Source organism: Salvelinus sp. IW2-2015, linkage group LG32 (genome assembly GCF_002910315.2).
Source record: "Salvelinus sp. IW2-2015 linkage group LG32, ASM291031v2, whole genome shotgun sequence".
Lineage (NCBI taxonomy): Eukaryota > Metazoa > Chordata > Actinopteri > Salmoniformes > Salmonidae > Salvelinus > Salvelinus sp. IW2-2015.
This window is the reverse complement of record NC_036871.1, coordinates 29,897,104-29,923,090: the sequence shown is the minus strand read 5'-3', so window position 1 is coordinate 29,923,090 and position 25,987 is coordinate 29,897,104. Positions and strand designations below refer to the sequence as shown.

Here is a 25,987-nt window from a genome sequence, read left to right as displayed (position 1 = left end):
GGCTGTTTTATGAAAATCGGGGAATATTTGGCCAAGGAAACATTTCTGGTTGGTCTCAGGGAATGAATGAGTGTACACCAGTTAGGATGGGATACTTTTAAAACGGGATTGAGTGAAGTAACAGCAAACATGTTGAATGAGCAACTAATGAACAAGGAGAGCCTCACAAATTTGACGAAATTATGTAATATCTTTCAGTCTAATATAATATGGATATTTACTTACTTTTGTAGCTCTTCGACAGATGCACGCTTTTGTAAATATACTGAACATGCAATTTCAAAGCGTTTACTGAGTTACAATTCGTATAAGGAAATCAGTCAATTGAAATAAATTCAATAGGCTCTAATCTATGAATTTCACATAACTGGGAATATAGATATGCATCTGTTGGTCACAGATACCGTAAAAAAAAGTTAGGGGCGTGGATCAGAAAACCAGTCAGTATCTGGTGTGACCACCATTTGCCTCATGCAGAGCCACACATTTCCTTTGCATAGAGTTGATCAGGCTGTTGATTGTGGCCTGTGGAACGTTGTCCCACTCCTCTTCATTGGCTGTGCGAAGTTGCTGGATATTGGCGGGAACTGGAACACGCTGTTGTACACGTCGATCCAGAGCATCCCAAACATGGTCAATGGGTGACATGTCTGATCAGCAAACCGCTCGCCCACACAATGTCATACATGTGGTCTGCGGTTGTGAGGCCGGTTGGACATGCTACCAAATTCTCTAAAACGATGTTGGAGGTGGCTTATTGTAGAGAAATGGACATTCAATTCTCTGGCAACAGCTCTGGTGGACATTCCTGCAGTCAGCATGCCAATTGCACACTCCCTCAAAACTTGAGACATTGTGTTGTGTGACAAAACTACACATTTTAGAGAGGGTGTTTATTGTCCCCAGCACAAGCTGCACCTGTGTAATGATCATGCTGTCTTGATATGCCACACATGTCAGGTGGATGGATTATCTTGGCAAAGGAGAAATGCRCAATAACAGGGATGCAGAAAATTTTGTGCACAACATTTTAGAAAAATAAGCTTTTTTAATTTAATTTCAGAGATCTTTTATTTCAGCTCATGAAACATGGGACCAACACTTTACATGTTGCGTTTATATTTTTGTTCAGTTGTCCTCTCCAAATTTAGATGGAATTTAGCCCAAAAGGATTTTAGAAATATGATTGGTTGATGATAGGCCTCTATGACATCGTCTCACGCTGCGCAGAATATCAGATCTCAACAGAGATTGGAGAAGTGTTTAAACATCACCATTAGACTTAGGCTACCACATCCTTATGATATACAGTACCAGTCAAATGTTTGGACAGTTTGGACATGTTCTACATTGTAGAATAATAGTGAAGACATCAAAACTATGAAAGAACAAATATGGACTCATTTAGTAACAAAAAAAGTGTTAAACAAATGAAAATAGATTTTAGATTCTTCAAAGTAGCTACTCTTTGCCAAGAGTGTGCAAAGCTGTCATCAAGGCAAAGGGTGGCTACTTTGAAGAACCTCAAATATAAAATATGCTATGATTTGTTTAACACTTTTTTGGTGTTATTTCATAGTTTTGATGACTTCACTATTATTCTACAATGTAGAAAATAGGAAAAATAAGGAAAAATCCTTGAATGAGTAAGTGTGTCCAAACTTTTGACTGGTACTGTATATATATTCATTAGTGCAACGTGACTGCAATAGGGTTAGGGTTATGGGACAAATCAACCTTTTTTTTCTAAATTGGTGGTGGTTTGAATTTATTGATAAAATGCACAAGCTAATTGTTTTGGTTGTAGGACGTGGGGCAAAGGGCCAAAATGTGGGACTTGTGGTCACCCTACCCAAATCATCAAGGGCTATTTGCAAGTACACATCCTAGGCGTATGGACTATAGCCTACATTCCATGGACCAATGATATGTACATGCAAATAGGCTAGCCCTTGATGATTTCGGGTTTGCATTCATTTAGGCCTGTATATTGTGTGTGTGTGAAGTGGAAACAGGTGCATAGGGAACAAGCAAAGAAATGTATGCCCACAAGCTACTGTAGGCTGCTATGTGTGCAGAAACWCATATCCTGTTGTAAAACATTGATCATAGGCCTATTGTTTGGTTGTTTTTGGTGTTTTGAGTAGCATCTTTTCTATTGTATTCTATTGTGTTCTATTCTATTATATTCCAGTGACCTGTAGCCTATGATACATTTCAATATATTTGCTTCCCTGGAATAATGTACTCACAACCTATTTAGGAAAACAACCTATAGTCACTGGTTTTCATTGAGGGGCCTGTGGCCCTTATTTAAAGTATCCTTCCTTTCTTTCTCTCTTGAAGATATCTCTGATCTGAATGATTGTGATAAGATCAGGGATTTAGACTGAATGTAAAGGTGCATTAGGCAGGCTATGTGCACACTGATTAGATCTAATTAATTGACTGTAAAGACTTACTAAAGGATCTCCTAAATGTTAATGGATTCCAAAGAATCGGCCAAGTGACAGACCATTATTTGTATTAATATTTATTAAGGATCTCCATTAGCTTCTGCCAAGGCAGCTACTCTTCCTGGGGTCTAAACACATTAAGGCAATTACATTACACATAAGACAAAAGATAAAACAGTACATCATATAACATTATTACACCACTACATACCTACAATTGTCACACCCTGATCTGTTTCACCTGTCTTTGTGTTTGTCTTCACCCCCCTCCAGGTGTCGCTCATCTTCCCCATTATCCCCAGTGTATTTATACCTGTGTTCTCTGTTTGTCTGTTACCAGTTCGTTTTGTTCGTCAAGCCTACCTGCCTGCCGTTCTGTACCTTATGGACTCTGATCTGGATTACTGACCTCTGTCTGCCCTTGACCTGTCGTTTTGCCTGCCACCTGTTCTAGTAATACACTTTTGTTACTTCGATGCTGTCTGCATCTGGGTCTTCTCCTGAAACCTGATAACAATTCAAAATGTATAATACCCAGTGGCGATTTTAGCATGTAAATCTTGTTGGGGCAAACTCATTTTTTTGTTGTTGATGTATGCCAGCAAAGTAACAACACTAAACAATGCATTAATTACACTATAACGGTGACAAACGGTGCCCACAAACTTTCAGCACCATGGAGTGAATCCTTACCACCGCTACACCTGGCTATCAATGGAGCCTTGTCTGGCAGCAAAACTGTTAATTCAGTCTCATTTACTGCTTTAAAAAAAAAACATAGCTGATATGGCTGACTTGCTTAAACAAACTCCGTTACTACTGACTCCTTGTGGATCTGTGTTAGTCGATAAGAACCGCATTCTCTATTAATAATAACAAACAGCAAAATGAGTTTTGACATTTTAACCATACACAAACATTAATACATTTATGTTCAGTAAATTCACAATGCTTATTCTTATATCATTAACACTTAGCTCTAAGTATAAGCAAACGTGCTGTGTCGAGGTAGTCCTATTCTTTCAGTACTTTCAAAATGGACACCGACAGAAATTCAGATGTTAGTTCAGATAAATTCAGCAAGATGTTGAGGCCTTAACTTTAGACTTTAAGTTACCACAGAGTGAGAGACTCGGTTTGCCTACCATTTGAAGTATTTTATTAGACCTATGTGGTCTAAAAGGAAGGAAAATACAATCATGGAGATCCACTTTTATATACAATATATCGATTCACAGACAGCACATTGCACAAACAAAACAACCCTCGCCATATCAACTGGAATTACATGGGTCTATTTCTGAACTTTTTGTTTAAAACAAATATTTGTATGGGAAGAGACTGTCACTGGCAAACAAGGTTACAGTCCCAACAACATTTTATAGTATCTCCTGCTCGTCAATAATATTTTGTCATCAAACTTTGTTATCAAAGTCTGGCATTCTCTGGATTTATGGTGCTTTAAAGACAACTGGGAACTCTGAAAAAAAAACAAGGTTGAATAATGATGTCAGTGATCTTCAGGTTGGAGCTCAAGAAAGAGGCCCGAGTTCCCGACATGGAATTCCGAGTTGGATGACCGTTCAAAACGTAAATTCCAGGTCGGAGCTTGTTTTTTCAGAGTTCCTGGTTGTCTTGAACTCACTGAAATCTGAGATTTCCCAGTTCCAAGTTTCCATTTGTTTTGAATGCGGCAGAAGTCATGCTGGATTGACAGCATGGCCAATTTATTCAAACTTTTCTGGCCCATGGTGTTGTGTGTGAATGTTTATCCTTTCAAGCTTGGGAAAGGGACCCGTTCAGACAGATGTTTTAAATCCTTAAACCCAGACTTGGACCACACACCCTCTCCACCGAATAGCAGACAAGTGAAGCGAAATAGTGATTGCTTTGCAACGCTTACAGTTGTCCACTGATTCCTTCCAAACCACTTATTGTTGAATTTGCAACTTCTGACTTGTGTAATGTTTATGGCCAATGAGCATCGCTACTTTTATCTATAATTTATCTTCATATGACAAGGATTGAAGAGGATTTGCCAGTATATTGTCGACATGATTTATGATGACTGCTTGTCTAGCTTGCTAAGATTTTGAAAGTATGATGTTGACATGATCAGTCCAATCACAGCTACAGTAGATATAACGTGATTTGACATAATTTTTTCTGTGGCCAATGACATTGAGCCTTCTTGGATGGGCACTTCTAATGTAAATCTATGGCAGCACCCAAGGGGCCTTGAACTGCCTATCTGTCACGATGTTCGTAATAATGATGTTCGGACCAAGGCGCAGCGTACGTAGAGTTCCACATACTTTTAATGTATAAAGTGACACTTAAGCAAATACAAAACAAATAAAGAATAAACGAACCGTGACCACAATGCAGTGCTAACAGGCAACTAAACATAAACAATATCCCATAACCCACAGGTGGAAAAAATGATACTTAAGTATGATCCCCAATTAGAGACAATGATAACCAGCCGCCTCTAATTGGGAATCATACAAATCCAATTTATTTATATAGCCCTTCTTACATCAGCTGATATCTCAAAGTGCTGTACAGAAACCCAGCCTAAAACCCCAAACAGCAAGCAATGCAGGTGTAGAAGCACGTTGGCTATCACCAACATAGAAAATGAACCTAGAACCCCACATAGAAAATATAAACTAGAACAACCCCCCAGTCACGCCCTGACCTACAATACCATAGAAAATAAAAGCTTTATATGGTCAGGATGTGACACTATCTCCCCCTGTAGATTCTGCGTTGACATAATGTCCCCATAAGTGAAAGAACACTGAGACAATCACTGCACAACTAGAGAACATTACCAACGCCTGTGCTCTGTATTTTCCACTGGCTGCCCCTCCACCACAGAAAGCACTGAGCTAGGCTGAAACACCTGCATTTTGGAGAAAGCAAGAAAGAGACCATGTTTGTATGCGGATTTATTCACTKAAAAATGTGTTTTTACATTGTTTGCAAACAGATATGTGACACAAATGAATGCCAAAATAACATGCAAAACAGGCACACACAAAAAAATATGTATATACCTTTTTCATTTATAACATTTTGGGGGAGGGGGGGGGATAAACAGGTGGGCCTTTGCCTCACCTTCCCTGAATGACGAGTCACTGATAATACCACCATACAACAATATTACAAAGTATGTGTGTGTAGAGTGAGTGTGCTAGAGTTTATTTGTGTATTTGTGTGTCTGTACCTGTGTGTGTCTCTTCATAGTCCCGCTGTTCCATAAGGTGTATTTTTATCTGGTTTTAAATCTGATTCTACTGCTTGCATCAGTTACCTGATGTGGAATAGATTTCCATGTAGTACTGTGCTCCTCCCATAGTATGTAATGGACATGGGGATTGTGAAGAGACCTCTGGTGGCATGTCTTGTAGGGTATGCATGGATTTCCCGAACTGTGTGCTAGACACATTTTTGCTCAGGCCAAGATTTCCATATGGCTCATGGCCCTGCATAATTCCAGTCGCAGTGATGTGACACAGCCTTGACTATCCCCAATGCAATTTAGGCTGCATCCACTGCAAGCGTTATAAAAGCCTACAATTACGCCTGCTACAGCTCAGCGCAGGCCGGCCAAAGAGCGCCATCGTCTGCCTCTAAATATATCGCTCCCCTTCCCTTGACTCTCCCCTTCTCTGCACATCACTGAACGTTAGCGCATGCATCCATTACAGAGCAGCAGAGGTTTTCATTCGATCCTGGCCGCTATACCTGAAGAGCGCGACATACGAGGGACCTGGCAATGATCTCACTGGACTTCAATTTGAATGTTTTGACAAGGGACCTGTCACTTTATCTGGAAAATCAAGTGAAAGTTGGGCTTTTTGGATCTGGAGTACTGTCACTGGTGCTCGGCTTCAGCGCAGCTTATGCCTACTACTACTTGATCTCTGTCGCGAAGGTAGGGGTCACAGAGGCTGCTTTGAAGAATCATTATTTAATAGAAAGGGATACATTGTAACTGGCAATTGTCTTATTAAAATGTGTCATAACATTTATTATGATCGAGGATATCGCTGGCGCTTTTGCGCATCAAACTGGCTCAGCAGCTGGATGGTTTGCTGAGGAGGCTGATTATTTCAGTAGCCTACGAGCGTCAACGGTACTGCACATATGATATGACATCTTTCAATAAAATGGTGTCGTATTTTCTTTAGACTAAATGTGACATTTCAAGATTTGTACAAGGCCTACGGATATACAAATGTTAAATTGCCATTTAGGCTGGATATATATTTTTATCGTGAGTCCTTTTTGTATTCTTAAAAGGCTGGGTATAGACTATTGTTATACAAGCTGTCAAACATCTGTATGCAGTGTAGCCTACTGCATGGTCACAAATTAATGTTTTTTTTCTCCCGATATTCAATTTCCCCCAATAATTAAACACATAGGCCTAGGCTACATACCATTAGGCTAATGTTAGATTATATAAAACAACATATTAGAAGGGGTCATGCATTCTATTATTCGTTATACTTAAATTCAGAGATTAAAGGTCTCTATGCTCTGACAGGACAGATGTGTTTGATTTGATATTGTGGTGACCTCATATCATCCCAGTTACAACACAGCCTATCACTGTGTCTGTCACTGTATTCTCATTGCCAGTCTCCTTCCTTTCCATCACTAGTGATTGCAGAATGTCTCTATAACTCACCAAAATATTTAATATTTTCTGACACTTTACACAGTCCGCTAGACTAAAAGTAGAGCAATATAATATTGAGATTCCAGTCTTGATAGTGCATTATAATTACACTATAGTTGTGGAGATATTTTGTTTGGAATGTTACAGAAAGGTTGCACCATTAGCAAATAAACCATATGGAAAAATGAAATATGACTTATGTTGACATGTCATTTATGATAGTGCAAGACAGAGAATTATATATATCACATGATTTCAGTGAAGAGGCTGCACTATATGGGTACTGTAAGAGAGGGGTTATGTAGATGGTGAATGATGATGAAATATAATAACTGTTTTCAAGAGATTGTCATCAGTAGTATACATTTTGCCATTTAAATTGGTATAAGAGAAAGAGCACAAGCATTTCTCTTTCACTTGCCACAGATTAAAACCATTTGATGTTTGAAATAGTTTCACCTAAAATAGTTTAAATCACGAATTAAAACATCTTTGAATCTTGAAAAGTATGTGATGTATCTTTTCAATCCTCATGGTCCATATCTCTTTCTCTACACAAGCTATTAGCCAACGTCATTATTGGCAAGCCTCATCACTGACTCACACTGTTCATGTCTTGTATTGCAGAAGCCCCAACTGATTTCTGGTGGAAAGAAGTTCTACCAGTTCCTGCGGGACCAATGTCCCGTGGTGTCAGAGACCTACTACCCCACCTTCTGGTGCTGGGAGAGCCGGATCCAGACGGTGCTTAGGCCCTTCGTCACGGCTAAACCGGGTGTCAGCTACAGAAAGTAAGACTTTTATAGGATCAGACGTGATGGTAACAGTATTATTGTATAAACACTATAATAAGTCGTATCTCTGTACAATGTTGAAACAACTATCTAAAAATGAATACTACTGAGAAGATCTTCAGCATGTTAAGGGGGAGGGTTTCCCTGGTGTGATGGTGAAATTAAACTGGGTGAACTGGGATTAAACTGGAGAAATGGGTTTAAAATCATGGTGTTTATGTCTCATAAGAGATAAGCCTGTTGCATGGTGTTGGTTTCAAAATACACCTGCACGTTATACATGTCCTGTTTACCAAAAAGAACACTATGTATTTCAAGTATTTTAAGCCTTTTTGGGCTCTGCTCAGACCTGTTCTTCATGTTCGCTCAATGTGTGGCAAAGTTCAAGGGTCACTTGGCCTAGTGACCAGTTAATCCACTTCCTGCAGCGGACGTTATCCACTCATCACCAGTTACCACTAGTAGCCAACACACTTGCTATCCTTAGGTTAGGTAATGTCGCATGGTTAGTTAGTGCCCTGAGTTCTTTCTGGGCAGGTGACCTGTCAATTACCAAACGGGCACGCAGGACACGTGCCCCGGGCCCTGGGCCCCGGGCCCCGGGCCCCAGAACCCAAATACCATATGTAGACGTCATAAGCAGTGGCAAAATAATGCATCTTTAAACTGCAACATTTTCTCTCAGCCTCATGAAAAAATGTGTAGAATAGCAGGACATTTGCTTTACAACTGGAACATTTTCTCTCAGCCTCATMAAAAAATGTGTAGAATAGCAGGACATTTGCTTTACAACTGGAACATTTTCTCTCAGCCTCATGACAATATGTGTAGAATAGTATTATAAAACTTCACATTTTTATCTCTGCCCCATGGTAAAATCTGTTGAAATGCAGGAAGTTAGCTGGGGGGCTTCCGGGAGGTAGGTGCTTAGTCCGGCCCTGGTTAAAGGGTATGGGAACTATGGCCCTATGTTTTTCCTGGTCAGGTCACATGGTTGGTCAAGGTAAAAAAACGAATGGTTCACCATCAAACGCAATTGGTCAGTTTTCACCATAGACAGCAGCCATGGCAACATACAGTAAAGTAATAGAACATTTCCTGCCGTATTAGGAACAGGCTTTTACCTTACTTCCACTTTTGATTCTTTTATTATTAGGCTTTAAGGCATTAAAGCAGTTGGTTTGATCATCTAAGTACTGAAATGTGCCCGTTCTTTGATTCCTTTCACTCAGGTTTAACAACGTGAAACAAATTTCCTGCGTCTTATTCTTAGCCAAGACTTAGCAACAGGTGAAAAGAGTCTTTTGTGTGATGGTATTGGCTCAGGCCACCTGGGCTTCTTTAGTGCATTCTGTTAGAGATTAATGGCCAGGGTGTCCCAGGGCTCCTGCATGCATTAGGTGGATTGAAATTAATTAAATGGGGTTGGGGGTAGTTAGTGTACAGTATATGCCACAGAACTGAAATTAGTAGGAAATAGCCTAGTGGTTCGATCAGATTTACTGTCCAAATACAGTATCTATATGCATGTCAATCTCTCCTGGCTCAAAGTAGAGGAGAGATTGACTTCATCGCTACAAGTATTTGTGAGAGGTATTGACATGTTGAAAGCACAGAGCTGTCTGTTTAAACGACTAGCACACAGCTCAGACCCCCATGCATACCCTACAAGACATGCCACCAGAGGTCTCTTCACAGTCCCCAAGTCTAGAACAGACTATGGGAAGTGCACAGTACTACATAGAGCCATGACTACATGGAACTCTATTCCACATCAGGTAACTGATGCAAGCAGTAGAATCAGATTTAAAAAACAGATGAAAATGCACCTTATGGAACAACGGGGACTGTGAAGCAACACAAACATAGGCACAGACAAATGCATACACACACATGATAACTTACGACTGTACACACACGTACACATGGATTTTGTGTTGTAGATATGTGGTAGGGGAGTATGGGCCTGAGGGCACATACTTAGTGTGTTGTGAATTCTGTAATCAAATCAAATCAAATGTTATTTGTCACATGCGCCAAATACAACAGGTGTAGACCTTCTAGTAAAATGCTTACTTACAAGCCCTTAACCAACAATGCAGTTTTAAGAAAAATAAGTGTTAAGTAAGAAATAGATAAGTAAAAAATAATTAAAGAGCAGCAGTAAAATAATAGTTGCGAGGCTATATACAGGGGGTACCGGTACAGAGTCAATGTGTGGGGGCACCGGTTAGTCGAGGAAATTGAGGTAATATGTACATGTAGGTAGAGTTAAAGTGACTATGCATAGATAATAAACAGAGAGTAGCAGCAGCGTAAAAGAGGGGGGGACAATGCACATAGTCTGGGAGCCATTTGATTAGCTGTTCAGGAGTCTTATGGCTTGGGGGTAGAAGCTGTTAAGAAGCCTTTTGGACCTACACTTGGCACTCCGGTACCGCTTGCCGTGCGGTAGCAGAGAGAACAGTCTATGACTGGGGGGGTCTTTGACCATTTTTAGGGCCTTACTCTGACACCGCCTGGTATAAAGATTAATAGAGATGAATGTAATGAATGTATTGTAATATTTTTAAAACTGTATAACTGCCTTAATCTTGCCGGAAGAGTAGCTTCTGCCTTGGCAGGAAGTAATGGGGATCCATAATAAATACTTTATTTATTTCAGAAGCAGGCCTACTATCCATCTTGGTTGGCCATTGAAATTGATGATGACTTTGCTCCTTAGTGGACAACCTACATAAATACAGTAACTGATAACACTGATCGAATTATGACAACAAAACAATAGTCTTTACTACTGTTGCTGAAAGTGGCACTATAGGTAACTAACCACAGAAGGGGATGTTAGCCTGATTATAGGCCGTCTATCATTATTGTCCTGGCCATGACAGCCAGTCTACCCATGCAGTCAGTCAGACATATACGTACAGTATGTCAGTGTATTAAATTACTCAGAAGAATGCCCTAGTTTCCCGTGTCAATATTTCTATTTTTTTTATTAGTATTATTATTGTCTTTATCTTTAACTCTGCATTGTTGGAAAAGGACCCGTCAGTAAGCATTTCACTGTTAGTCTACACCTGTTGTTTATGAAGCATGTGACAAATAAAATGTGATTTGATTTTATTTAGTGCCAAGGGCATTCCACTTCCCTTAGCGTTTGTCTGACCATTGTCCAATAAAGCAGCTACATGTTTCCCAAATCCCACAATGCACCATGGCAGCAGGCGGGTCTTACCCACTACCTGTCTCAGATCAAAGCCAGTGTGTGAGTGTGTGTGTGCGCGTGTGTGTCTGTCATGGATCCCCCCGGTACTGATACCCATTCTGTTCACCAGTCCCGGAGGTCTACGTCACCGGCTTTCTAGGTTTCACTGAACGGGATTCATTATCATCAACCCTGGACTGTCTTGTCTGATTACACACACCTGGTTCCCATTTCCCCTGATTAGTATGTTATATACGTATGTGCACTCTGTTCCCTCTGTCTTTGTCGGTTATTGTTCCCATGTCTGTTGGTTGTGTGAGTACCTATGTGTTGGTGCAGCTGTTATGCTGCGTGCTTTATATATTGTGTATTACAGGTATCGTCCTGTGTCGCTCAATGAGGTTTACCCTCGCTCTTTTGGTTGGGTACAGCCCAGTGTTTTTGTATACTGGTTTGTTTTGGGTGTATTAAAACCCCTATTGTGTATTCATGCGCCTGTCTTCAAATCCTTTATACCAGTGTGACAGTGTGTGTTTAAGCGATGACATTTGTGGGAGATCATTAGTCCTAAGGGAAGAAAAGACCTCCACTATCCAGGTTTATCATGTCTATAAAAGAGTTCCCTGCACTGTTCCCTGCACTGTTGGAGCTAGAAACCTCACCATCTTAAATAAACATGCCCCTTTCAAAAACTGTAGAACTAAGAACAGATATAGCCCTTGGTTCACTCCAGACCTGACTGCCCTCGACCAGCACATAAACATCCTGTGGCGGACTGCACTAGCATTGAATAGTCTCCGCGATAACTTTTCAGGGAAGTCCGGAACCAATACACACAGTCAGTCAGGAAAGCAAAGGCTAGCCTTTTCAAACAGAAATGTGCATCCTGTAACTCTAACTCCAAACAGTTCTGGGACACTGTAAAGTCCATGGAGAACAAGAGCACCTCCTCCCAGCTGCCCACTGCACTGAGGCTAGGTAATACTGTCACCACCGATAAATCCATGATAATCGAGAATTTCAATAAGCATTTCTCTACGGCTGGCCATGCTTTCCTCCTGGCTACCCCAACCCCGGCCAACAGCTCCACACCCCCGCAGCTACTTGCCCAAGCCTCCCCAGCTTCTCCTTCACCCAAATCCAGATAGCAGATGTTCTGAAAGAGCTGCAAAACCTGGACCCGTACAAATCAGCAGGGCTAGACAATCTGGACCCTCTCTTTCAAAAATGATCTACCTCCATTGTTGCAAGCCGTATTACCAGTCTGTTCAACCTCTCTTTCATATCGTCCGAGATCCCTAAAGATTGGAAAGCTGCCGCGGTCATCCCCCTCTTCAAAGGGGGTTATAATCTAGACCCAAACTGTTATGGACCTATATCCATCCTGCCCTGCCTTTCTAAAGTCTTCGAAAGCCAAGTTAATAAACAGATCACTGACCATTTTGAATCGCACCGTACCTTCTCTATGCAATCTGGTTTCCGAGCTGGTCACGGGTGCACCTCAACCACGCTCAAGGTCCTAAACGATATCATAACCGCCATCGATAAAAGAAAGGACTGTGCAGCCGTCTTCATCGACCTGGCCAAGGCTTTCAACTCTGTCAATCACCACATTCTTATTTTGCAGACTCAACCGCCTTGGTTTCTCAAATGACTGCCTCGCCTGGTTCACCAACTACTTCTCAGACAGAGTTCAGTGTGTCAAATCGGAGGGCCTGTTGTCCAGACCTCTGGCAGTCTCTATGGGGGTACCACAGGGTTCAAATCTTGGGCCGACTCTGATCTCTGTATATATCAACGATGTTGCTCTTGCTGCGGGTGATTCCCTGATCCACCTCTACGCAGATGACACCGTTCTGTATACATCTGGCCCTTCTTTGGACACTGTGTTAACAAACCTCCAAAATAGCTTCAATGCCATCCAACACTCTTTCTGTGGCCTCCAACTGCTCTTAAACGCTAGTAAAACCAAATGCATGCTTTTCAACCGTTCGCTGCCCGCACCCGCCCCCCCGACTATCATCACTACTCTGGACGGTTCTGACTTAGAATATGTGGACAACTACAAATACATAGGTGTCTGGCTAGACTGTAAACTCTCCTTTCAGACTCATATTAAACATCTCCAATCCAAAATAAAATCTAGAATCGGCTTCCTATTTCGCAACAAAGCCTCCTTCACTCACGCCGCAAAACTTACCCTAGTAAAACTGACTATCCTACTGATCCTCGACTTCGGTGATGTTATTTACAAAATAGCCTCCAACACTCTACTCAGCAAACTGGATGCGGTCTATCACAGTGCTATCCGTTTTGTCACCAAAGCCCCATATACCACCCACCACTGCGACCTGTATGCTCTAGTCATCTGGCCCTTGCTACATATTCGTCAGCAGACCCACTGGCTCCAGGTCATCTATAAGTCTTTGCTAGGTAAAGCTCTGCCTTATCTCAGCTCACTGGTCACGATAGCAACACCCACCCGTATCATGCGCTCCAGCAGGTATATCTCACTGGTCATCCCCAAAGCCAACACCTCCTTTGGCCGCCTTTCCTTCCAGTTCTCTGCTGCCAATGACTGGAACGATTTGCAAAAATCGCTGAAGCTGGAGACTTATATTTCCCTCACTAACTTTAAACATCAGCTCTCTGAGCAGCTAACCGATCGCTGCAGCTGTACATAGCCCATCTGTAAATAGCCCACCCAATCTACCTACCTCATCCCCATATTGTTTTTATTTACTTTTCTGCTCTTTTGAACACCAGTATTTCTACTTGCACATCATCTGCACATCTATCATTCCAGTGTTAATTTGCTAAATTGTAATTACTTCGCAATTATGGCCTATTTATTTCCTTACCTCCTCACGCCATTTGCACACACTGTATATAGACTTTCCTTTTTTTCTATTGTGTTATTGATTGTACGCTTGTTTATTCCATGTGTAACTCTGTGTTGTTTGTGTCACACTGCTTTGCTTCATCTTGGCCAGGTCGCAGTTGTAAATTAGAACTTGATCTCAACTAGCCTACCTGGTTAAATAAAGGTGAAATTAAAAAAAGAAACAWGCATTTTGCTGCACCTGAAATAACATATTGCAAATCTGGATACGCAACCAATAAACTTTTGATTGGATTTGAAAGAGATGTCCTCCTCCTATTTGGTGGGTCGGGCTCGCTCCCGATTGGTGCATGCTCTGACCAGCTAGCTCCAGATTGGTGCATGGCCTACAACCCCAGTGGCTGCCCCAGTCTGGCCTTTAAGTACATATTTAATGCTGGTGTGGTTCTATAATTTCATTCCACTTCCAATTAGACAGACATACTGTACATGGGCCGCAGGGCCAGCCATGTTAGTGTTGTCGCCTGGTCGCTCGTTTGGTGGGTTGGTGGCGTGAGATGGATTACACTGGGATTTGTTGACCTCAGCTGACGGCCTAGACTTGTGGAAACTAGAAATTGATTCTCCATAAGAATCCACTGCTGCTGCAGCGAGCTCCCCCCCCCCCCCCCCCCACCACCCTTCCCTCTTCGCCATCCGTGCCCTTCCCTGCTTCTGAGTAGCCTGGTCTTTTTTTTCTCACTGTCCATCCTCAGTTTTACAGGTGACCCATATCAGATTTGCGCATTCACACTGATGTAGCATCTGAAGTAGCACATAGATGCAAAGCTAATTTCCTGTCACTGTTTCTTTACGGTTGGGGGGTGGTTGTCATGGTAACGTGCAGGTGATGTGCAAAAAAATCCATTCAGGACAAAAAAATGGATTTGAGCATCCAGACAGGTTGCGTATGGATCATCCAAATTATATCAGGATTGAGATCCACATATGGATGCAGTTTAAATTTGAAGTCAAAAGATCAGCTTCCATGTGTTTTTTGTTTGTTTACACAATACAGAAAATATCATAGGTATCAGATATGACAAATAATTTGAAAAAGATCTGAAATGGGCTGCCTGTGTAAACGAAGCCTGAGAGGCTGATTGCTAGATAAATTAAGTGGTTGTCAACTAGTGCCAGACTGCATTCCCTTTGGCAAAGGTAACGTTAGTGATGGGTTCACACTGTAGTAATCGCTGTACCTGTAACTGAAGAGGGACCTTTAAGTAAAGAACAATGCCTTTTTGCTGTGTCCTGATTTGAGGTTTGGTTAGAAAGCAATACAGTGTACCTACTATACCCTATCTAATGCAATCTATACCGGATATATATGAAATCTAATACTTTACTGTATAGAATTATTAACAAAAGTCATATTTACTGTCTTGTTGGTCCCTATATGGATTCTGTAGTTCCGTTTTTTTAAATCACAAAGCATAATCTGTAAGAACCTTGGAGTTTGATTATTTACAAAACCTTGTCATTTCTTCTGCATTCTGTGCAATGAGCTTCCGCTTTACTGAACATATTGTAAGGAAGCTGCAGTGTAGAACCTAGGCCTACTTGCAGAGTGTGTGTGTGCAACTTAGTGGTGTCTTTTTCTGCCCTGACTGTTATATCTGACCCCCTCTTTGCAGTGAGCTCATTAGAGCAGAAGATGGAGGACAGCTCTCTCTGGATTGGTTCGACAACGATGACAGCGCCTCCCACCCCAACGCGGCCACACGGCCCACTGTCCTGCTGCTTCCAGGCCTGACCGGTACCAGCAGAGAGTCCTACATCCTCCACATGGTGCAGCAGAGCAGGGATCTGGGTTATAGGTGGGTGGTTCTGATTCCAAGTATTGCACAGTGCACAGTTTTCATTCATTCAGACGGTTGTTCAATTCAATAATGTGGATTGGTCCTATGCCTTAACCTGTAGGAATATTGTAAGCACAGTCAACTCTTGCTCATCTGTTTTAGTGCATTGCAGTTCAATAGTCCAAATTCAAATACATTATCTTTGCAATGAAAGTCCCAAGATATTGCATATGTTAGGAGTTGAAAACTGTATGAATGGATTAAGGTTACTTGAGGTAAGCAGCTGCTGAAAGAGAGGCTAGCCAAGCTCTCAGTATGCAGAGCAGTGCAGACCTGCTTTGGAAAGAAAGAGCTGAATATTGCACAAGCACTAAGAGATGCTGAGAGTGGCAGTTTTTTATCCTCCAAAAGGCCCCTCTGTGTTCCCTGCACTCATTCTTTAAACAGAGGGAGGGCAGAGAGAGAGGGAAGGGGGTAGAGAAGAGGAAGGGGGGGGGCAGAGAAGAGAAGGGGGGGCAGAGAAGAGGAAGGGGGGCAGAGAAGAAGGGGGGGGCAGAGAAGAGGAAGGGGGGCAGAGAAGTGGAAGGGGGGGGGGGGCAGAGGAGAGAAGGGAAGAGAAGGGGGGGCAGAGAAGAGAGGGGGGGGCAGGCAAACGGAGCAGGGCAGGGAGGGGGGACAAGCAGGCAAACTCAGCATCTTTCCACCCCTGCCCTCACCCCGGCCCTGTCCTGCAAGCTTAATGAATTACAGCTTACTGGTACAAGCTTTGCAGCTTAGCTTAGCCCAACCAGCTTCGGCTATGCAGGAGGAAGTGAATGTGCGTCACACCATCCCCTGCCCTGTCCACACCCCAACCTACAGCATGCCCCCACCCTGCTGCTGAATTTTCACAGCAAGTCTCTTAGATATGTGGAATGATATGTATATCTCTTAGATGTGGAATGGTATCAAACACATGGTTTCTATGTGTTTGATGCCGTTCCATTTGCTCCGTTCTAGACATTATTATGAGCAGTCCTCCCCATAGCAGCCTCCACTGGTTTCTTTACATATTCCACCTTATTTCCTTTTCACTGCTGTGAAGTACATTTGTTTAAACATTGTTTGGTGGCAGTTCACCTGGTGCACCTGTAAGAGAATGCACCTATAAGAGAATGCACCTGGAAGTTAGAACATTATTATGACACAAAATGTAAATTGGTGAAACTAATGCAAGGAATGCAATTCAATGAATGGATTTTAAAAGGTTATTTAGTGCATGTTTTTGTTGTGTTTCAGGTGTGCGGTATTCAACAACAGAGGGGTGTCTGGTGAAACTCTCTTGGTAAGAATCTAATATTCATACAAAGTACAGTTTAAAAGGATTTTTGCGTGTATGCCTTATGTTTTCAATTCAGACATGCATTCAAAAACATAAAATGTTTCAATGATTATATTACTCTGTACAATCAAAATGTATCTTCATGTCCAATCAAATCTGAATCTACACAGATATGCAAACACTCACAACATGACACAATGACATAGGCCCTACATCCTTTTGGCACTCTACTCCACATGCCTGTGCAGTTGTCTCTGGCAGAGTGCATGCTTTCCCTTGCATTGTGACTGGAGCTATTCTTCAGTGTGTCACCCAGCACCCCATAGCATGTCTGTGTCTGTGTCACACGTGGCATGTGTAACCCATAGTATATTGGGTAACCCACAAGGAGCCTAGTCCAGACAGTGTGCAGACAGACGATGTTATCACATAGCAGGGATTATTAAGTGGACAGATAGATAGTGTATTCTAGCACTGGTCCGTAGAGCAGAATGAGCTTTCCCTGTCCTGTCTTCACGAAGACCCACAAGGTTTATCTTTGAATCTATTTCCATATATAATCACTGAAGCTGGAGACTCTTACCTCCCTCACTAGCTTTAAGCACCAGCTGTCAGAGCAGCTCACAGATCACTGCACCTGTACATAGCCCATCTGTAAATTGGCCATCCAACTACCTCATCCCCATACTGTTTTTATTTATTTATCTTGCTCCTTTGCACCCCAGTATCTCTACTTGCACATTCGTCTTCTGCACATCTATCACTCCAGTGTTTAATTGGTATATTGTAATTACTTCGCCACCATGGCCTATTTATTGCCTTACCTCCCGTATCTTACCTCATTGGCACACACTGTATATAMACTWTTTCTACTGRATTATTGACTATATGTTTGTTTATTCCAAGTGTAACTCTGTGTTGTTGTATGTGTCGAACTGCTTTGCTTTATCTTGACCAGGTCGCAGTTGTAAATGAGAACTTGTTCTCAACTAGCCTACCTGGTTAAATAAAGGTGAAATAAAAAAAWATATATATTTAGCCAACAATTAGCTCTTTACTCTACTATCAATCTTCATTGAAGTGAGGACGGACTATAATGCTATTGAAGAGATGCTAACTTGTTAGAAAATGTGCATATGCAATGGACAAAAACTGGTTGAATCAACGTTGTTTCCACGTCATTTCAACCCCAAAAAAATCTATGTGAGGACATTGAATCAATGTGGGAAAACTGATTGGATTTGCAAAAAGTCAAGGGCATTTTATATATTTTTTCACCGAACTTTTAACCTCAATCCCAATGACATGATTTCACGTTGAGTTCACGTTAGTTGACAACTCAACCAAAGGTAAATCAAAACTAGACGTTGAACTTGTCTGTGCCCAGTGGGTAATTATATTATGTACCAGTGTCACCCAAACAGCTCAGCCAATCCACAATTGGAATCTAGTATGTGGACACAATTCGTCCAATGTCCCTTTTGAGATCTGTGCTCTCAGAATGAATGAATGGGTTGTTTAGTGTCTTGTTCTTGTTGTATTCACATGTGCAGTCACATAGACACAAATGCACGCAAGCAAGAACACACACACAAACACACACACAAGTTATAATATTACAACGGCAACCCCAGGCCAGGTTTTCATCTGAAAGGGCTATTCTCAGTTGCCAAACTGGGCCAATACTGTAGTGCACGCATGGAATTAGAAGACTAGTAATTTAGTAGGATCTCTATGTGCATATGTGAAGAATGATTACAACTATTGCACTACATAACGTGGTTGTAAGAAATAAATTACAATCATTCCATTAGCTTTGAGGAATTGTGCTAAAGTTTTATGTAAATGACTAAACTTCCATACGCCTTTGTGACTGTTTTCTCTGCAGCCAGTTGAGTGTGAATGGCGTCCATTGTTTAAATAGGGCACAGTGTTGGAATGAATGTCCTGCTGTGTGAGAAGTGCCCTCTGCTTGGCCACAACTAGGGCTACTGCCCTAACTCCACACTGACCCCCCACTCACACACCACAATAGTGTGGTAGCCCGCTCAGTTAAAGTCTAAGCATTACCTTTCGGAGCTAATGCAATTCTTCAGGTCTCGAACCGCCTTTGTTAGTCTAAGCATTTAACATACAATAAATGCTTTAGTTGGTCCATTTAATTCACATCATATTTCATAGTAATATGTAACATTACTACAGTGGATGGTTATTGGACTTTGAACTTTATATTGTATCTGTATTGTAGGAGACAACTTTATTACTGTATCATTGAAGAGGAAATTGTTTCAATCTGTTTTTATTATGGTTGTAACATTACCAGCATGGCATATTTCCATACAGGATTTACCTCAGTGTTTTACCCAAAAGGCTCAGACCTTTCTGTTTCTATCTACGTGGGCCAGTATCCGTGTCTCATTGGGCCAAGGCTCCGGCGGACCTGCTCTTGGGGCCAAYGCAAGGCCCTGGGTACTTTTCAGCTGGAATTTACATAACCATGGCTAACTGTGAACTTTAACATCTTCTCACAAAGCAAGTCTTGAATGATGCAGATGTTGTTGATTAGTCTTTAGTGTCACCCTCCTGATGGAAACACAATAACACTAGAGCTTACAATAACAAACACTGGCGGCCCATTGGTGTGGGGGTAAGTCTCATTGGAAATGCACCAGTAGAGTTCCTACTCCACTCAAGTCCTTTACTGGAATGTAGGTTATGAAGACACAGCAACTGGATATGGCTGCTGTGAAAAAACATTCAGGCTGAACTTTGTGCAAGAATATTGATGAAGAAAGATACTGGTAGTCCCAGTTTGCAGCCAGAGAGAAAGAAGATATGTCTGACTGAGAAATAGGCCATGTTAAATCGTGATGTCAGGGAGGTTATAAAACCTGCATCATCCTCAAGGTTATTTTAAGTCAATGTAATATAATTACTGTTATTTCAGTGGGTTTTAGGTACAACATAGCACATATGGCCAGCTTTGCAAACTTTACATTGTTTTATCCTGCAATAGATGTCGTTCAATTGATAACGTACATTATTGTCTTCTTCAAATTACTCTTAAGGGGAAAGTAATCTAAAAGTATGTCACGGCAGTCAAAAGGAGGAGACCAAGGCGCAGCGTGGTATGCGTACATTCTTCTTAAATATAAGAATGAACACTGAACAAAATAACGAAACGAAACGAACCGTGAAGCTATACAAATGAGTGCTGAACAGGCAACTACACATAGACAAGAACCCACAAATACCCAAAGGAAAATGGCTACCTAAATATGGTCCCCAATCAGAGACAACGATTAACAGCTGCCTCTGATTGGGAACCATATCAGGCCACCATAGACATATATATACCTAGACCTACAAAACCCCTAGATATACAAAAGCCCTAGCCAAGATAAATCTAGCATACCCACCCTAGTCACACCCTGACCTAACCAAAATAATAAAGAAAATATAGATAACTAAGGTCAGGGCGTGACAGTACCCCCCCCCCCCAAAGGTGCGGACTCCCGACCGCAAACCTGAACTTATAGGGGAGGGTCCGGGTGGGAATCTACCCTCGGTGGCGGCTCTGGTTCTGGACGCCGCCCCCCTCTTTACACTGATCCCTCCGCCTTCGTAGATCCGGACCGTGGATCATCGCCGGAGGCTCTGGACTGCGGATCATCGCCGGAGGCCCTGGACCGGGGACCCTCGCCGGAGGCCCCGAGCTGGGGACCGTCGCTGGAGACCCCGGACTGGGGATCGTCGCTGGAGGCGCCGGACTGTGTTCATTCTTATAAATAAGAGAATGTACGCATACCAGGTCTCCTCCTTTTGACTGCCGTGACATTATTTTGTACATAATGTTTCTGCCACCGTTATGACTGAAAAGAGCTTCTGGATATCAAGACAGAGATTACTCACCTCAAATGAGAACTTGTTCTCAACTAGCCTACCTAGTTAAATAAAGGTGAAATAAAACAATAAAAAATTTAACTGGATGAAGATTTTTTTTCTCTTACGAGTCGGACTCGAAGGATTTACTTCAGGCACCCGACAAGGCCCAAATCCCCGTCATTCACATGAGAAAGAGACGGAGATAACGGGGACGTAGGTTGGGGTGCCTTGTAAGGATCTGACGGTGAGAGGGTAATCTGCCTCTACCATCAGTCCTATTAGCCAACGTACATTCATTGGATAACAAAATAGATGAGCTACAATCACGAATATCCTACCAATGGGACATTAAAAACTGTAATATCTTATGTTTCACTGAGTCGTGGCTGAACAACAACATGGATAACATACACCTGGCAGGGTTTACGCTGCATAGGCAAGATAGAAAAGCTGCTTCTGGTAAGACAAGGGGTGATGGTCTGTGTATATTTGTAAACAACAGCTGGTGCACAAAATCTAATATTAATAAAGTCTCTAGGTTTAGCTCGCCTGAGGTAGAGTATCTCATGATAAGCTGTAAACCACACTATTTACCAAGAGTTTTCATCTATATTTTTTCATAGCTGTCTATTTACCACCACAAACCAATGCTGGGTACTAAGACCACACTCAATGAGCTGTATAAGGCCATAAACAAACAGGAAAACGCTCATCCAGAGGTGGTGCTCCTAGTGGCTGGGGACTTAAAACTTAAATCTGTTTTACTTCATTTCTACCAGCATGTTAAATGTGCAACCAGAGGGAAAAATACTCTAGACTACCTTTACTCCACACAAGAGATGCTTACAAAGCTCCTCCTCGCCCTCCATTTGGAAAATATGACCATAATTATATACTCCTGATTCCTGCTTACAAGCAAAAACTAAAGCAGGATGTACCAGTGACTCGGTCGATAAAGAAGTAGTCAGATGATGCAGATGCTATGCTACAGGACTGTTTTGCTAGCACAGATTGGAATATGTTCTGGGATTCTTCCGATGGCATTGAGGAATACACCACATCAGTCACTGGCTTCATCAATAACTGCATCGATGACGTCGTCCCCACAGTGACTATACATACATACCCCAACCAGAAGCCATGGATTACAGGCAACATCCGCACTGAGCTAAAAGGGTAAAACTGCCTCTTTCAAGGAGTGGGACTCTAACACGGATGCTTATAAGAAATCTCGCCATGCCCTGCGACAAACCATCAAACAGGCAAAGCGTCAATACAGGACTAAGATTGAATCGTGCTACACCGGCTCCGAAGCTCGTTGGATGTGGCAGGGCTTCAAAACTATTACGGACTACAAAGGGATGCACAGCCGCAAGCTGCCCAGTGACACGAGCCTACCAGACGAGCTAAATTACTTCTATGGTCGCTTCGAGGCAAGCAACAATGAAGCTTGCATGAGAGCATCAGCTGTTCTGGATGACTGTGTCATCGAGCTCTCCGTAGCCAATGTGAGTAAGACCTTTATTAAACAGGTCAACATTCACACAAGGCCGCAGGGCCAGACGGATTACCAGGACATGTACTCCGAGCAAACACTGACCAACTGGCAAGTGTCTTCACTGACATTTTCAACCTGTTCCTGACTGAGTCTGTAATACCAACATATTTCAAGCAGACCACCATAGGCCCTGTGCCTAATAACACTAAGGTAACCTGCCTAAATGACTACCGACCCGTAGCACTCACGTCTGTAGCCATGAAGTGCTTTCAAAGGCTGGTCATGGCTCACATCAACACCATTATCCCAGAAACCCTAGACCCACTCCAATTCCCAACAAATCCACAGATGATGCAATCTCTATTCAATTCCACACTGCCCTTTCTCACCTGGACAAAAGGAACACCTACGTGTGAATACTATTCATTGACTACAGCTCAGCGTTCAACACCATAGTGCCATCAAAGCTCATCACTACGCTAAGGACCCTGGGACTAAACACCTCCCCCCTCAACTGGATCCAGGACTTCCTGACGGGCCGCCCCCAGGTGGTAAGGGTAGGTAACAACACATCTGCCACGCTGATCCTCAACATGGGGACACCTCAGGGGTGTGTACTCAGTCCCCTCCTGTACTCCCTGTTCACTCATGACTGCATGGCCAGGCACGACTACAACACCATCATTAAGTTTGCCGACGACACAACAGTGGTAGGCCTGATCACCGACAACGATGAGACAGCCTATAGGGAGGAGGTCAGAGACCTGGACGTGTGGTGCCTGGATAACAACCTCTCGCGCAACGTGATCAAGACAAAGGAGATGATTGTGGACTACAGGAAAGGAGGACCGAGCACGCCCCCATTCTCATCAACGGGGCTGTAGTGGAGCAGGTTGAGAGCTTCAAGTTCCTTGGTGTCCACATCACCAACAAACTATCATGGTCCAAACACACCATGACAGTCGTGAAGAGGTTACGATTAAGCTTATTCCCCCTCAGGAGACTGAAAAGATTTGGCATGGGTCCTTAGATCCACGAAAGGTTCTACAGCTGCACCATCGAGAGCATCCTGACTGGTTGCCTCACTACCTGGTATGGCAACTGCTCTGCCTCCGACCGCAAGGCACTACAGAGGGTAGTGCGTACGGCCCAGTACATCACTGGGGCCAAGCTTCCTCCCGTCCAGGACCTCTATACCAGGCAGTGTCAGAGGAAGGCCATAAAAATGTTCAAAGACTCCAGCCACCCTAGTCATAGACTGCTCTCTCTGCTACCTCACGACAAGCGGTACCGGAGCGCAAAGTCTAGGTCCAAAAGGCTTCTTAACAGCTTCCTCCCACAATAATACTCCTGAACAGCTAATCAAATGGCTACACAGATTATTTGCATTGTCCCCCCCCCCCTCCTCTTATACTCTGCTGCTACTCTCTGTTTATTATCTATGCATAGTCACTTTAACTCTACCTACATGTACATATTACCTCAATTACCTCGACTAACCTGTACCCCCGCACATTGACTCTGTACCGGTTCCCCCTGTATATAGCCTCGCTACTGTTATCTATTTTTTGGGGAAAACTGCATTGTTGGTTAAGGGCTTGTAAGTAAACATTTCACTGTAAGGTATTCGGCGCGTGTGACAAATGAAATATGATTTGATTACCTTTTAGAAAGTAAGCGACCCAACCCTGCCTATCCCGAGAAATCGAGATGCCTCTTCTTTTTATCACCTATCTGTTCTAGGATTAGATTGAACAAGTGTCTGAATTCAGTTTGTGTTTTACTCATTTTCTTTTCTCTAACCTTACTGGTCCATTATTGTTCTCCATGTCTGTGATGTTATTTCACTGTCAGTGGATTGTTTACTCAATGTGATAGAACAATGCTTGCATTAATCGATTGTGCTTGTGATGGACAGATACTACAGGCCATTAGCTGAAAAAGGCTGTCCAGCAGCAGGCTTAAATGTTATTACAGTATACCTCCTCCTGTGTTTGCTACTGCTTTAACTCTAAATAGCCCCTGTCCCTGAGTCAGCCGTTTGTAATACCAGAGCTTATTTTTCTACCACTCATTCCAATCCAGCATGATGAATATATTGTATAGCATCATGGAGAGTGTTTGGCCTTCAAGTCACAAGCAGTGTTTGTGCACATGTGTGAGGGAGGGTGTGAAGGCTTGTGTGTAATTCATTTACAGTATGATTTCTCTGCACATCTGAATATAGATCGCCGGAACAGTGTGTGCACATGCAGAGGTCGCAGTGATATTTGCGTGTGTGTGTGTGTGTGTGTGTGTGTGTGTGTGTTTTACTTTGCAGTACTTTCCTCCTTACAGTTGAAAGTCTATCTATCAACAGAAAAACTGTGCTGTAACACTAAAAGGGACATGGACACACACACGCACGCACACACGCACGCACGCCCACACCACACCACACCACACCACACCCTTCAACTTCCGGCGCCGATAGAGATGGCAGCCTCGCTTCGCGTTCCTTGGAAAATATGCAGTATTTTGTTTTTTTACGTGTTATTTCTTACATCGGTACCCCGGGTAATCTTAGGTTTCATTACATACAGTCGGGAGGAACTACTGAATATACGATTAACGTCAACTCACCATCGTTCCTACCAGGAATATGACTTTCCCGAAACGGATCCAGTGTATTGCCTTCCACACAATACAATGGATCAGATCCCAGCCGGCGACCCTTGATGTTATTCACTGTCGTGGATTGTTTACTCAATGTGATAGAACAATGCTTGCATTAATCGATTGTGCTTGTGATGGACAGATACTACAGGCCATTAGCTGAAAAAGGCTGTCCAGCAGCGCTTAAATGTTATTACAGTATACCTCCTCCTGTGTTTGCTACTGCTTTAACTCTAAATAGCCCCTGTCCCTGAGTCAGCCGTTTGTATACCAGAGCTTATTTTTCTACCACTCATTCCAATCCAGCATGATGAATATATTGTATAGCAATCATGGAGAGTGTTTGGCCTTCAAGTCACAAGCAGTGTTTGTGCACATGTGTGAGGGAGGGTGTGAAGGCTTGTGTGTAATTCATTTACAGTATGATTTCTCTGCACATCTGAATATAGATCGCCGGAACAGTGTGTGCACATGCAGAGGTCGCAGTGATATTTGCGTGTGTGTGTGTGGTGTTGTGTGTGTGTGTTTGGTTTTACTTTGCAGTACTTCCTCCTTACAGTTGAAAGTCTATCTATCAACAGAAAAACTGTGCTGTAACACTAAAAGGGACATGGACACACACACGCACGCACACACGCACGCACGCCACCACCACACCACACCCACACACACACACACACACCACACACACACACACACACACACACACACACACACACACACACACAAGCACACACACACACACACACACACACACACACACACACACACACACACAACACACACACACACAC

At 42.6% G+C, this 25,987-nt stretch overlaps 1 pseudogene; it reads left to right on the top strand.

Moving 5' to 3' along the window:
- The first annotated feature begins 6,144 nt into the window (after positions 1-6,144).
- The window catches only part of LOC111956334 (phospholipase ABHD3-like), a 32,374-nt pseudogene continuing 12,531 nt past the window's right edge, over positions 6,145-25,987 (top strand).